The 16,905-nt window shown below is 32.7% G+C and overlaps 1 protein-coding gene across 2 annotated transcripts in view; it reads right to left on the reverse strand.

Moving 5' to 3' along the window:
* LOC112046846 (klarsicht protein) overlaps positions 1–16,905 on the reverse strand; it is a 326,360-nt gene that overhangs the window by 257,371 nt on the left and 52,084 nt on the right. The window lies entirely within an intron of this gene.

Genomic DNA, 16,905 nt, shown 5'->3' on the forward strand with positions numbered 1-16,905 from the left:
GAGTGTTGATTTATATCGCTTGCAGACTTAAACTAGACTGCGATTCTCAATTATGTAACTAAGATGCACTAACATGAAAAAAAATAAAACTTAAATCTTTACGACCAGAGACAATTAAAAGTACGTATATTCGAAGGTTTTTGCATTTGAACAGAATTTAGAAAAGTTTGACATGTATCTCTATGATCCCTTATGACTTGGTTTCGTTTAATTTATTTTAGTTCTGTTATCAGATCTGGATCATTTTGTTATTAATTGCACCGGTAACATAAAAATGTGGTGACCCTTGCATAAATTTAGGAAGACTTTTTTAAAAAATTAAACCAATAATAAATTCCAAACGACTCAATAATGTTCTATTAGTAGTTTCCCACACGACAACAACAATATTTAATTCAAAAGTCACAATAACGTTCTAACAATTAAAAAAAATAACATAACTACGAAACCAAATCAAATATGCGAGAGTCGTACATGAGAAAACTTTCAATAAGTAATTATCTCAGTAAGGAAATCTTTAGAGAAAGCAAACAACTCGATACTTTCTTGTACATCATCGGATAAACATGTCTACTTGAGATTTAAATGCAACGTCTGTTTGGATGCTTACCGTCTACAAATTAATTACATCTGCATCGTAAAGACCTGTTTATCTTTTCAATGAAATTTCACTGCACACATAATACATAGAAATTACTTATAAAATACTATATTAGTAGACACTTTAGTCAATAACGTTGTATACTATATATAGTCTATAAAAGTGTCTTTAAATATGTCTGTGGTCTGTTATTAAGTGTCGTGTGGTCTGTATTGCAAGAGAGAAGGACTCTCTTGCAATACAGACCTGGCAGAAGTGACACGTAAAAAGTCTTTAATTTAATATTTAAACCAATTCCAACGCCATGAAATAATTACTAATAAACTATTAGAACATCAGCCTTGATTGCTGCAATGAAATCAACCTTATAGCGTCATTTACGTAAAAATAATGATGAAATTATTTTTTTCAATTCAAAATCTTTGTTTGAAGTTATACTTCGTTAAAAAACGCTTGTTCTCATGTTAGTAGTAACTACTACCAGTTGGAAATTCAGATAATACCGAGTAAGAGCTAATAAGAGATAGGAAACAATCCAGCTTGCTAAGTGTATTTTCAAAATTGGTTTATCGACAAAAAATACTAAATTTTTTGCATTTACAATTTTGGTATAGATTGATTTAAAGAGACTTGAAATCAAGCAATCGTTAATTCGAAACCTGATTAACAATAAAAAAGTACAGTGGAACATAAATAACCAAGTCTTTCAACTTCTATGATAAATCAGCATTGTGCAAGTACGCATGAGTGAATTCCTAAGTAATGTGTGCTCATATCAAACTTTACTTATCTCTGTTTAAACAACACGTGTGCGTGAGATTATGCAATACTATGTAGGCAGAGTTCTTACTATCGCAATAGTACAAGAGACTTGTCGTAGCTACGAGTACGATGTCGTTTGTAAGCCAATTAGGGATAATATACGCGCTAGCCTGGAAAGGTATGACCATTTTACCATTTCTAGACGAACGCGTCTCATCCTATGCTACATTATTGTCTGCAGCGGGTGCAATCACTGTAAAGTCATGCTCTTCATGATTTATCTTTCTATCGATGTTAAAATAAAAAGTTATAGGTACCTTTGATATTTTAGTGTATCATACATAGATGATGACTTAACCAAACCATAAAGCTTACCTGCAACAGAAAAAACATATAGTTAACAATCGACGCAAAAAGTTGATAATGAAGTAGTTAATAATTATTATATTAAATACATGTCCAGTTGTCCACAACATAATCATCTAACAGATAATATTTTTCAAAATGCCGAAAACACAACTTTTTTTGTATGTTTGACTTCAATCGATTCATCTTTAGATGATTTCCTAAACCATTCTTCATATTGTAATTCATAAAATTCAACTTTTGATACCTAAAAGATTCCACACGTTCGTATTTTCTAAATTAAAACAAACGTTTTGCCAAGTGGCGTGCAAGTGCAGTCAATAGTAAAAGCATGCTGCATGCTAACCTTTCAACAAACCGTCAGTCATAATTTTTTATTCCTTGTTAATATCGAAAACCCAACATTCAAATCTTTTAAACCGTTAATATTGTGGACAGCTAGAAGCTATAGTATTATAAAAGCAGAACACACCGCACCAAACGTATCATAATCTTCGATCAACTACTATTAGACCATTCCAGTCCACTAAGTATCAAGTAGGTACAAGATATCAATTCACACAAAACGGAGTTGATAGCCGTATGACAGATGACGTCACATTATGACATGCACCGGCGAGACCTCAGGCCCGTCAATCACCTGTGCCCACATGACATGCATAACGTTATGTAACCCTGGTACGTCGTTAACATAATGCATACAATCCAAAACGAGTTACTGGTCGTTACTGCACTATCATTTGAGACGTTTACAGCTCACGAAAATTTTCATCTTTTTTCATACGAATGAAAAATTAACAATCTTATGAATTAATTTATTTAAAAAGGTAATAGATAAGGTATAAGAATAATAAAATCTTAACCTGGCTGATGCAAATTAGAAATAGAGACAAATCGCTAAAAATAGAATCATACAAATTATGATCTTACTAACTTAATTTTTCAGTAAACATACAAAATCCAACGAAATAATTTCATTGAACGAAATTAATTTCTTACTTTCTACTTCTAAATCCGGCTTTTTACTCATATTGTACTTATCAAAATTAAAAGAATAATTTATCAATATAGTTTTGTTGTTACGACTCCGATGTACAGATTGCAATCGCTCCGTGTAAAAGCAAGGTCTGTCAAAACTGTCGAAGATTGTCAGCCACACTCTTTCACTATCCTACTTAAATTGCAAAGCACTTGAGGGCAATACTATCAGTGACTTGCGATCGCGGGGCAAGGCTCGTAAAACCATTATTTTTCACTTAGTCCGCGCTGATCTGGTCTAGATAAACCAACAAGCTTGCTATCAAGTGCTTCTATAACGGACTCATAATGACGTTTACTTAACTCAATCACGCCTCTCTTATATCACGGCATAGATTATTGATTTATATTATCACTAGCTGTGCTATGCGGTTTCACCCGCGTAAATGCTATTCCTGTGCAAATATTTGTATAAAGAACTTTACTCGTACTACAGACGATAATGCCTCATACAATATATACGTATAAGGATAAGGATGCATTTAAAGTAAGAGTGTATATTGATATTATATTTAAAATCTCCATAGATACTTAGATAATAAAACCTCAAAGAAACACAAAACTTTTTGAAGTAAAATCAAAAACAGAAAATTATCTGGTAATGAACAATGTTATATAATAAATTGTTATTATAACATAGAATGTGTAACCTTGTTAAAAATGAGAAGAATAAAGGTGTAACAACAAATGCACACCATAAAAAGATACACAAATATAACGTAACAAAAGAAACTACATGTTAAATTTTAAATAAAACCACCTTACACTCAATTCGTAAACATAAATGAACAAAAAGATACACGAATAAAAACTGAATTATATTATAACAGCTAAAAGTAACGAACAATTTAAATACCGGAACTAATTACTTCAAAATTAAATAAATAGAGAATTCCGATACCATTCGAACAAGATTGATCACAAAACATCAAATAGTTTTCCCTCGCTTCCCATACAAATTCCCATGCTTTCCACCCGCAATAAAACTTGTTCGGTGTGGCCGATCGATAATAACGATCAGTCGATCACTGTATCTATTAACATCGAAGCTTGCAATCTGTATCCGTTTTTTTATTTTGTTATAAAATATTCACTAGCTTTAGCAATCTGTAACTAATCTGTTTAAACTAATTCAGAGTTGTTCATAGATCCGTTTAGATCAACATTAGTACTGGAATCTTCTAACGGAAGATTTGTTTTGCAAAAAATTTCTATTTGTCACAATATTTTTTAAACAATTTTTAGTGCCAAAAAACGCAAAACTTGGAAAGTCTAAAATACTAGTGTATTTATTTATTATTTAATCGTTATTAATTAAAACTAGAAAGAAAAAGCTAAGTTTTAACGAACTTTTACAATATACTAGTAATTATTGATCTTCTATTGATTAAAATTGTTTAACAAGCTTAAGGCGGTTGCCTTAAGCTTGTTAAACAATTTTACTGCAGAAAACGACAACTAATCACATAGTCAGTTGCTATTAAAATTGAATTACCAAAAAAAATCAAGAAAAATGGTTTAAGAGAATGTGAGACAATTTAACACGGAGTACGTAAAATACGGTATTTTTATAATTATGTGAAAAAATAATACAATTAACGAAGCAACGGTAGATTAAGATTCATTATACCAAGTGCTAACGAAGGCATTTTTAATGAATGTCTAATTGTAACTCTCCCTTATTTATAAAACCCTAGACCTAATAAGAGGTAAGCTGGCTAACAGTATGAGTTATGAAACTATTTAAGTTAAATCAGTATGACTTATTTACAGCCATAAGTGTTTCAACATTTATTAAAAATAACGGCTTCCGGCTTTCATTATAAATCTACTTAAACGACGAACAAGAGCCCCAACATCGTAAAACATACCTAATGTAAAATCCTTCCCATACTCGTTACAATAACAATTTTGGGGAAACACGCCTCGCCTAGTCTGCGAGGGACATAAATAAGCAAGGGAAACCTCAAGGTCTAAGTAACCCTCCCCATCTGTCTGTCATATATATTATATGATATATAAGACACAGATGCAGTAATTGTGGAATGTAAATGGGAATGGGCTTATAAAGAAACATTAACAAGAACATCTTATGTGACGAATATCTTTGCAATCCATGATTTCACAGTGCGGGTGCCGGGTCCATCGCATGGCACAGAGAAAATCTCCGAGCAGAGTCCAGGACTTGTGACCAATGGATGCAGGGTTAAGGAATGTCAAGGACAATCGATTAACAATCCCCTTCTCAGCTCGTGTTGTCGTATTACTTTATGATTTTATTATACATCTTAATCTGCATTAACCAATTTGTTTATGTATTCGGACCAAAACCTCACAAAGATATTCTCTAAGCGAATGCCACTTTTACCAACAACATACATATTTGTAAGCCAGTCAATTAGATGTCTAACACTTTCGGAGAGATTAACCGGTAAAAACTATTAGCATACCCAAGTTGAAGTGTCACGTGGAGAGACACGCTCTGCGTTGCTTTAGGCGCGTTTTAGCGTGATATTGACATTGAATACTTGTTTACTGTTTGAAAAGTGCTTGCCTAATCGATATAACTTTGCCTACACACAACTTGGGCTCGTATTTATGGAAGTCAGCAAGTGTTTACGCCTTTTAAATTGAAGTCTTACGACATCCTACAAATTATGTTGCTCAGTCTAAAATAAAGACAATGTTATTTATTTACAAGCAAGCATCATCGGCTTCTTTCAATAGATAACACATGCATTCATTTTTAGTAATGCTGAACATTGAAATTAGCAGTTAGATAAAAATTAAATGAAATATGTTTTTTTTAACTTTTCTATATATCCTTTGCCTTAATTTTTATAAACAGTGGTTTTTGTTTAATACAAACTTACAGATTGCAATAATCTACAAATCAATTTTAAACTAGTAATACAATATTGATAAGCGTTTCGTTTATGAAAAACATTCTTCCAAGCCACAATTGAATAGATTCTTGATCAAAACTGTATCGATTCGCTTCCACCCTCTTTCACTTGCACCCTGAGTCATTCATTATCATTATTTGCGGGCATACTTAATACTCGTAGTGTGTGTTGCACACAATTGGTGAATGTCTTCGTGAAAACTGACTAAACATTTTATTAAATTCCCGATGATTACTGGTGTTTTAATAGTGTTGGTACAATAATTAATAGCAGCATTTGCATTGCAGAGTTCGGTGCCAAGAATCGGTCACCAAGAATCAAAAATTTCATTAAACAAGTTAAAAAAAAATCATGCGTCTGATGACCTGAGAGCTTATTTTCTAATATCAATATTGCCATCCAAGGTAGTGTATTCAAAGCATTTGTTGAAAACGATAATATAGTTTTATTACATCACTTTGGTTATATGTCATATTATGTTGGCTCGAGGTTCCCAAAAAAAATATTGATATTTACCTGTTAATTAAAGAAAGTAACTATTCTAACTCTTACATAACAGTGAATTAATATCGAGGCCGGAAATAAAGCAATTCACGGTTATGTGGAAATAAAAGGACAAGTCGCAATCAGAGGCATTTTAAACTAAACATGAATACTTATTTAAATAATACTAGAGGACGTCCGCGACTTCGTCCGCGTGAAACTCGATGTAAACTTTCAACTACCCCTACCCTACCCTATCCCACCTTTTCCTGAATTTTCTTTGCTATAAACCTCACGGAGCCCGAGACCTTTCAAACGAATGCAAACCCGTGGAAATCAATTCGTGCGTTCTGGAGTTATAGCGTCAGAAAGGAAAACCCGACTTATTTTTATATAGTAGAAAATATGTATTAGTATATATGTATAAAATGTATTGCACCTTCCCGCTCTTTCTTCGCAAGTCTCTCGACAGGGGTTGCCTGGTAGAGATTACTTATAGTAATAAGGCCGCCTTTTGCATGCTAAATTTAGATTATTAAATGTTTTGATGTTTTTATTTATTACTGTATTTTTGTGTGCAATAAAGTATTTCTTCTACTTCTTCATTATTGCTATTACCATCCATTTCTTTCGAAACGGAGGAATATAATAAAACCTAAGAAAATATTAAGATTGATTGTTAATCTTTTCTTCAAGGTACAACAGAATGAAAAGCTTAATATAGGAAATGATAAAAATCATGTACTAAAAAACAAATTAAATATAATTAATGTATAACTTCGGGCATTTATAGAACGTATTTGTATTATGAATAAAGCAAGAATACAGGATTTTTTATATAATTTAAATAATATTATTTTGTTTAAGTAAACAATACAGACACACTTCCTCCTTTAAGAAAAACATATTACTTACTATTGAGCCTAAACTAAACAGAAATTGAAGTTTTTATGGTATTTTATTTATAAATATTAGGTTTAGAGTAACAATATGTTCTTAAACATTTACGCAATTTAGCTTTTGCAACCCTTAAAAACAATTCACAAATCAAGATAATTTTCTCGACCTCTGTAAGATGCTGTCCTGTTATAAGGAACGATTTACCACTTAACATCAAGTGAACCATCTGCGTATTCCATCAATATAGATACTTTATTAAAACAATGTAACGCAGTACTATGCAATCTTAAATAAATCTCTCGGCGGGCTCTATATTTACAAGTGATTACTAGGAAGCAACGAGTAATTACTTTAAGGAAATTACGTCGCCTGGCAAGTAACAATGCTCACCGGGGCAAGCATAAGTCACGAATGAAAGTGGCCGACCTGCCTATATTGACCCGGCCAATCATTATCTCCGAATGATCGGTGATTCTGTAATTGCACAGGCACCGGGTTAAAACATTGACTATTAAAATAACTACTGTGTAATGAGCGGTTCATCTCAAGTCATAGGTCGAGATGCGTACGAAAACCTATTGGTTGACGACGGTATCGTGGGGAGAACAATAAAAACAATGGAAAGGGAAGAAAAGTGAGTGAATCTGATTTTTTATTTCAATATTGCTACTGCATTATTCAGTTGTGTGCATTTTAAGAAATTAAATATCACGTGTCTCAAACAGTGAAGGAAAACATCGTGAGGAAACCTGCATACCAGGTAATTTTCTTAACTCTCTACGTGTGTGAAGTCTGCCGATCCGCATTGGGCCAGCGTGGTGGACTATTGGCCTAACCCCTCTCATTCTGAGAGGAGACTCGAGCTTAGAAGTGAACCGAATATGGGTTGATAATGATGACTGCACTACCTTAGTGATATTATCAGGACTTCCGTCCTCTATCACAGATAATGTTCATAATATTTGAGGACTTCCGGCCTAAATGACGGATGGTTAATTGATCAAATTTAAATGGAACCAAGGCGATAATCTTTTTTGAAGTTAATAAAGTAGGCTACTTAAATTACACAGGTTTGCTACACAAATATTTAAATTAAACTTTGATTGTCATAATGTAAGTAAATCTTTTACAACTTTTGTACTCTTCTTAAATCGTCAGGTTATCTACGTTAAATAGATAATAAAGATGGAGAACGACGGATACCTTCGTAAATAAAATATGATAAAATTTAATACCGAATACCCTATTAGTCGCATCCGCCACAAGGTGATACATTGCCATGTATAATGGAAGTGACAAAAAGAAATAAAACATATTTTATTAACGTATGACATAACGCTCATGTTGAATTCATTTTCCCAGCAGTGAAACCGTTATAAACGGTATTTTTTGACTGTCACTGGGTCATCGAAGCTTTTGGTATCACGCCTCTTCAAATGCAGTCAGGAAGTTGTGGTTTTTATGTGCATAAGCTTTATGAACGATGCGATGGAACCGGAAACATCAATATGAAGATCATGGGTACTGATGAATCAGTTTATAGTTATTGCAATCGACGCGCACTGACGTACGCTCACATCCGCCGCACTGCATATATGGCAGTGCGTATTCAAACGATTCTTAATACTATATTTAATAAACTTTGAAAGTGGCATAAGATCCGACGTAGTACGTGTATCAAGTAACAACACTATTAACAGAATGGGTGAACGAACTTTGATGGTATTAATTTCAGCCTTTTTTGCATCGTTGTTCCGGGAAGGACACTACAAAAAGGAAGGACGGTAAGTCCCTAAATAAAACTTAGGTATGGCTCAGCTTATCTTCTTCACATTTCAAAAGAATTGCTGTATCAATATCCCTAATTAACCTGTTATTCAGATTGTAGCTATTCGATCTAATGTTGAATTTACTTAATGCAATGCTTTTGTAAAAGTAAAATCAACTCTTCGCTACTGTTACGAGTACAAATTTTTAAGTAATTAATATGTTTGGACGTAAACACAACTTATATAAACGATGAAAAAAAATATTGATATTGGTGTTTAAAGAGAGTGTCATCCGTTTGCTCTCAATTTATTTTCACACCACAGTGATTACATCTTAAGGAATTGACTTATCAAAAACAACTAATTGCGGAAGACGACAATAAAAAAAAAAAAATTTATTATTTTATCCTATTAACCTTATTTACTAATGTTGAAGCTAATTTAAAAAATTTAAAATATAGTCAACAAACAAACAAAAGTAATTAGTAGTTGATGTTCTTTGGGCAGTTGGACTCACACGAAGTATTTTGGCTCTTCATTCTTGATTCAACGATGTTATTGATATGCTTTTCCAGCTTCCGTTTTCCCTATCACCTACGAGTACAACATAGATATCTTCAAGTCAAGAGTAAATAGGCATCTTCTAGGCAAGCGCGTTCCACCATAGGCTGAACTATTGCTTACTGTGGCGATAGCAGCCGAGCACTGGCTTATATGCTTAATGGAAAAAAATACAAATGGGCAATCGAAAAAGCCAAGAACTGACCAGTAAGTAAATACCCATAATCCTTTAGTATCAGATAGACGCGTTCGATCGTCAGGCCGTCACAGTGGGAGCACACACACACCGGAAAAGGGCCCAGACTATTGAACTTTCGGCATGCAACGGCGCCGCGTTTGAGTCGCTGATTTTAATGACCTGTCTGTGACTCACGAAAATAAACAACAACGAATTAGATTATACTCCACATTCAATTTACGTTTTTTCGATAATAGTTTTGCTGTTGTTAACGGATATATCTTCGTCCGACTGTCTCGTGGTTCTGATGGTTAGCCTATGTGGGTTCGGATCATAAGGTGCGGTCCGTGGGTTCGAAATCTATGAGAATGGGCTATGATATACTTAATTTTACTATCTTTTATGAAATTGACAGTTATAACTCTTAACCCTGAGTTGGGAAGTTGGTGATGGAGGGGATATTAAGCCGTCAGTTCCGGTCATTATCATAAAAATCTGATAGTACAATGAATTTAACATTGTCATCCTAATCTACATAGGAGCAGGCCTACTCGTAAACTTCATTTTCCTTATTCTATAAAGGAAATGGGCTGATAATATTAATGATTCTTAGTGCAACTGTCGTTCATACAGTAAAACTGTCTTTATCTACATGATGGGTTCTGGGATTAAGCCCTGAATCGAGCTATGGAATTGTACTTAGCTTCTTCTACAATTTCTTAGTAAGTCCGGAGTAATTAAGTTCGTTGTGCTATAGACTATGGATTAGTGTTAAGTAATGGAATTCTGCTATCATTTGATACAGAGTCAAACATACCCTAACGCGTAATGTTGAAAGTCTATAATGTGAAGCTCAAACTTCTCCTTTCTTAAAGCAGAACTGTGTCCTGTTGTCGGTCACTAAAATAATGTTGATAATGTATTAGTCTGGTATAGCTACTTTGTTATAGTGCAAACAGTTAATTGAGTTAGATAAACAGCTTTGACTGTAACCGAATTTAAGCCTTATCTATCGGATATGCTCCGGAAACAACATAAGCCAGCGGTTAGGTCACAACATTAGATATCACTAACATCCAACAATAACCGTTATCCTAATGGTTTATGTTATTGTTTATCATTGATAAGCCTATCTATTAGATAGATTTATCATTATTAACGAGAAAAATATATTCAGATCTTGATAGACAGAAACTGGTAAGATAAGTTAGAAAGTACTGCCTTGAAACTTTTTAGATAAGTAACGACACGAATAGTAAAGAAAACAATAGCAATTCAAAACTAATATATAGTTATTCTAAGTCTAGACGTAAGTATAGTATCTTAGTTGACCCACTAAAAAGTATTACTTACCGATCTACTTAAAATATTCATTGTAATTGTAATTGAAAACACCGGAAATAAGGAACTTTAGACCCATTGCACTATGAAATAATAAGTCGTTTTAATTTAATTAAAATTGTTAATAAGGCGGTTAATGTTGAAGTTATTACCTAACATTAATTACCTAACAACTGTGACGTAGAACAATATGCGCAAAATGTAGCTCAGTTTTTACTACGATTTTTTATTATGTTAATAAAAATCTGCCAACTAAAACATGACCCCGCACTAAAGCAGCGTGATTAATCCATATCCCATCTCCTCTAAGGAGAAAGGCCTGGCCCATTAGTGGTCCATTTAAATAGTCTGATAATGATAAAAATATGACAGGAAATCTAAACTAAATTAAAGTTATAAAAAAATATTCAAACGCTTCTGAAACACGTATCATATAACAAGAACATGATCTGGTCTAACGCTAGATCATGTTCATGATTAAGTCCGATACGTAAAATAGTGACCGTGAACTTCAACGAAGTTCAAAACTTAGATTTTAATTAAAATAACCTACCGCAATAAAAATCCGTTAAATTACGTCCATATTACTAATTCAATTCAAGGAACACAACACTCGACGCCTCAACGAAATTAAATACTACAACAAAAATTTCAAATCAAATCAAATCAAATCAAAAATCATTTATTTCAAGTAGGCTCAGTTTACAAGCACTTTTGACTTTTTTCAAGGCTGTGATGTAAACATAAATTTATTACATAAAGTTGTAGGAACAAATGATGAGTTTATTCAATGTTTACGGAAATATTTAAAATACATAATAAGATTGTGTAAGATATACAGATATTTTGGATGAAAACGTCCAAAATATCTGTATCTGTATTGAGGAAATATATGAGACGTTTTTGAAAAATCATTGTTTTTTAGGTATGTAAATATTTTATGTAGGTCAGCTCATTTCGTCTAAATTCCTCAGTACCTGAATGCGAAATTCTTCGATCAGTGCGTGTTAGCAATGATGACCTACGGATCCGAGATGGTCGTTAACTATGGGCCTCATAAAAAAGGCTCAGAGTCAGAGTGGAGCGATGGAGCGAGCTTTGCTTGGAGTTTCTCTTCGTATTGTTACCAGTGAAGAGAAGATGCGCAGAAAAACCAATGTCATCGACATAGCTCAGTGAGTCTCAAAGTTTTGGAGGCAATGGGCAGGGCATGAAAAGCCTATGGACGTTAGGGTCCCAAGGTGCTGGAATGGGGACCCCGCACCGGTAAACGCAGTTTTGGTCGACCACCCACTAGGTCATCAAACGGGTTGTAGAGAGCCTCTGGATGCTGGCGATTCGAGATCGAGGTGTTAGAAGACCATACAAGAGGATTGATGTCCATCGGCTGATAATGAAGTAGGTTAGATTGTTAGAAGTAAGGTTAATAAAACTGCGGTAAATGTTAATAAAAAATAAAACCTAAAAATTCAATCATCGAAAAAGACGAATTTTACATTAAATAGGGTCACAACCAAGCTGCGACGAAGACGAAAAACAAACGATTTTCAGGGAAGTGGAAGTTTGCTTTGTTACACGCGGCATCCTGCATTACGCAAGGCAGGTAGGTTAATAAAGCAATTAGTATGAAAATCTTTCGTCTCGCTCTAAGTATTGTTACGACGAATTTACCAACTGGTTCACGCAGTTTGATTTATTTATTTAACCCGTAAATTCTGTGTCATAGAATTAGATAACGATTTTCAAACGGTAATTAAATATCACTCTAAGATTATCATCAACTTTCGTCAATGGTGCGGTTGATAAACGTAACAATATTGCAAATCAAAATTCAATTCAAATACTTTTAAGAATTCAATTAAGCTACTTTACAGATACGAAAACACTATCCACATTTTCGTTTTGCTGCAATAAGCGTCTGATTACATACGCGAACATTTTTTTTTATAGTTACTACTCTTATGACGTTATATTCAATTCAATTTATTACACAATGTACGATTTTCAATGTTCTTACGTTATTTTTAATTTCACTAGATGATTACAATCTAAGTGGCTCTTACTATTCCATTTACTTCTATTAGACATCATCTATTCCTGTTACAGACATATCCCATTATTAGACATTTTATTAAATCTCGCTTTTGGTCTTTGTCTCGTTTTTAGTATCGATGTTATAAAATACCTACGAGTATATAAATTTTATCTCTTACAGTATTAAACATTATAACTTTACGTTCATAGCATAGTTTTCTCAAACAGGAAACAATTAAAATTCATTGTCTTTAGTCTGGGAAAGTAGTTCATTATGAAAACGGAGTTAAGAGTTTCAAGTTGAATTAGTTTAGTCTTAATGATAATTAAAGCAAGCAAGTTTATGACTGTCACATTTTATATAAATTACTTATTTTATACCAGAGTGGTAGATGAAATGCAGTCTAAGGCTTGGATTAATGCCATAATGATAATAATATGACGCTGTTTGATGCAAAAACTCGTTGCTCAATGCACATGTGTTTGCTTTATGTTAGTTCCTTACTCATTAAGTAGATGTAATCTATAAACATCTATATCCTGCAGTGTTGTAGCATTTATGATGAACTTCTTCTTTTTTAAGTACATACTATAAACTAAGGTAGTTTTACGCTTATCAGTTACTGAGAAGAACTGATTTGATCTGAATTTATTTAATATTGTTAAATGTGTTTAATGACCATGATTAAAGTTGGCTTCTTTCTTGATATAATATTTTTTACTCATAAATCAAGGATTACACAATGATAATTTATTATTCTACATCCTTCAAATATACAATTTTGGCGACAAATTACTTGAAGTTTGTAGTTTTTCCGATGTCTAATGTATATACTAAACCACAACTCAACGTATTTCAGTGGTTTTAGTGTAAATACTAATCAATAATACACACACGCGCGAATATTTCTATGGATAATACTGCGAATGGAGACGTATTTTGTGTACATTTGCAAAATTGTTCATGACAAGTAAAAGTGTTTTAAACCATCTCAATGCCATTCAAATTGTAGTACAAAGGAAAGTTGTTGTCAAATCTGTGACAGGGATCACGATACTTTACGAAGTTCGTGACGGAGGGTCAAGGTGCGGATACAAATAACTGACAAACGCGGGGGGTCGATAAATTAACTACAACTAGATGGAACCTTTCACGTTTGTTGAACCAATAACAATTGGCTAATAGATATTTAGTTCGAAGATCACACAGTTACGATTACACTAAGCATCTTACACAGTTTAAAAATAGTAGAAGGAACATTACAAAATTCAGAAGCAAAAGACGAAGAGCAAAGAGTGGTTTTTTGTTTAAAATTAAATTGAAAAAAATAATTTATTGAAATTTTATTAAAATTTTAAGTAAAGCTAGTATAGTAGTAGTAGTAAGTATACTATGTTAATATATGAGAAGCTAAAATTATATAATAAAATGAAAAATATGTTAACCAAATAAATTAACATAAATAATATGCACGACTGAATAGTTTATAGCACAATTAATCACAATGTAGAAAAACCAAAATTTTCTACACTTGATTTACAATTGATCATTCAGGGCAAGACGCAAAACAACAGCAACGATAAGAGAAAAACATTTTGGCTGAAAATATTCGCCAGAGTTTCAGATTTTAGGACAACGTCTGCAAAAATTTATTTCCGCTCTATTGCAATTAGACGCGCAGAAATGTTGTTTCCAAATCAAAAACATGTATCGCTATAATTCGCAGAGTTCGTGAGGTTCAAGGCGTGGATGTAAATAACTGACAAGCGCATGGGGGGGTCGACAAACAGTCTGCAGACAGGTCAAGCTTTCAAGCTACTTATTACCATAAATTTAAATCTCCCCATACTAACACTTCTATAAACAATGTCGTGCGTTTAGTATCTACTGAAGAATCCACTAATTTTGTTTTAAATATGATAAGTTAAAATTCTGTGACAGTAAACAAATTAGTTCAACTTTGGGTAATGATGTAAGTTTAGTACTTTAGTTCAGTTCAGTTTTGATTAATGTATACATTTGTGCTCTACCTACTAAAACGTGGCACGTTCATATTTATCAAATGGTGTCCTTGTAGACATTTCGGTATAAATTCATGAATCAAAATAAAAACACAAGAATGTGATTCCACCAATTAATTTTTACGTAGAAAATATTTTATTTCACTTTATAAAATAACATCAAGTGCAAGTAGCCCGAATAAATTTCATGCCATTTTACTATTAATATGAAAGAAAGTTGTAGCAAAACTAAGATCAAGATAGTTTACAAAGTTCGTGATGAAGGGCAAAAGGGCGAATAGAAATAATTGACAGGGTAGAACTTTAGACGGTCTAAAAGATATATAATCCTAGTTGACCTTTTCCGATAACTCACTCTTATAAATCTTATTGGGTCATTGGATAGATAAACTTGAACAGTTTTAGTAATTAATAAAAGTGCATCTAGATTTTGTTATATGATTGAGGCTATTGACATTCACGTAGTGGTACGTATGTGCTTCTATATGTTAGGCTACATATGCCGGTGATTTTACCCATTTCATATCTCTCGTGCAAAGCTGCTTTGGATGATCTCACAAAAACCCTTGCTATTGATTATTATTTGAATAAAAAAAATCATTAGTTATTTATTTCAAGTTAACGATCAAATAAGATAACAACGTAAACTTATTTATAAATCTTAGTAACTTGTTATATTTCAAGTATGTAATTAAAATCGTAATAATATGAGATAAATATCTGATATTAATATCTGATTTAATTTAATCTATAAGCGAGTTAAGTAATTTTAAGTCAGTAGGTCACAATTATAAAAACCTTTTTGATCGCTTAAAATTTCATTTTAATTTAAAAACAAGAAGTAGGTAAGGTCAAGAATTCTAGTTCAAAAGTATTATACAAAATATGACTTTAAAAAAGTACTAACAATAAAATATTGATTCTGTAGACTTTTCCGATAACACAATTTTGATTTGATAACAAATTAAAGCAGTAAACAAAAACATGTTTTTAAAACAATTAACAGCTTACATGTCAAGTTTATACCACAAATAGAAGGTGTATAAAATATACAAGGTGAATAGAATAAAATCTTGAACCGGCTTTTTGAAATATTATTGCACTACGTAGTAATTCATAAATAACTAGATGTAACTAATGAAGATAATAATACAATATTATTAAATTACTGTGGGGGCTGTAATAAAGTAATTCACGGCGCAGTAATACAGCAAAGAAAAGCGTCAGGGTCTTTTGAAGATAATGAGGCCTTCAATTGCTATTTCGGCCAAGATTTGTACGGTACTTAATATCCACGACGCGAAGAAATCATAGCACAATATGAAATATTTCATATTAGTAGTTGTTGCCTATATTTCAAAGATTTTTAAGGAATTTGAAAAATGATGTAAAGCTAATTTTATTAATCCTTTTATATTTAAAGCTGTACACCCATTAAAATATTATTGTTTCGTGAGCCTTATTTTCTTATGGACAATCAGAATATCATTCTAATTTTCTCAAACTATTTGAACAAGTGCAATCATTTTTATTATAACAAATAGGCTTTATAATTACAACCTTCGCATCGGAGATAAGTTGCGGTATACATAGATTAAAAAGTGAACGGAAATCACAAGTTCCAGTTTTGAACATTTCGCATACAATGCCGGTCCCACTTGCAAGCGTCGATTCGCAATTAATAAATGCTATGACCCACTCTCAAGTACGAACTGTCGAATCATTCTTTAGCACAATAATTAATATATTTTTAACGCTTTTACGACCACCGGTTTTTATTTGATTAACAAACTCATTTTCGTTTTCAATCCAATGTCAACATAGTTGAACAGTTTTAATACCAAGAATTTGCTCAACGGTTTTGCCTTTTTAAATTCTTAACGATTTCGGCGCTCGAGCAGGTTTAGACCATCCTTGTTGTCATTGAACCACAATAACAAAATA

Source organism: Bicyclus anynana, chromosome 22 (assembly GCF_947172395.1).
Source record: "Bicyclus anynana chromosome 22, ilBicAnyn1.1, whole genome shotgun sequence".
Classification (NCBI taxonomy): Eukaryota; Metazoa; Arthropoda; class Insecta; order Lepidoptera; family Nymphalidae; genus Bicyclus; species Bicyclus anynana.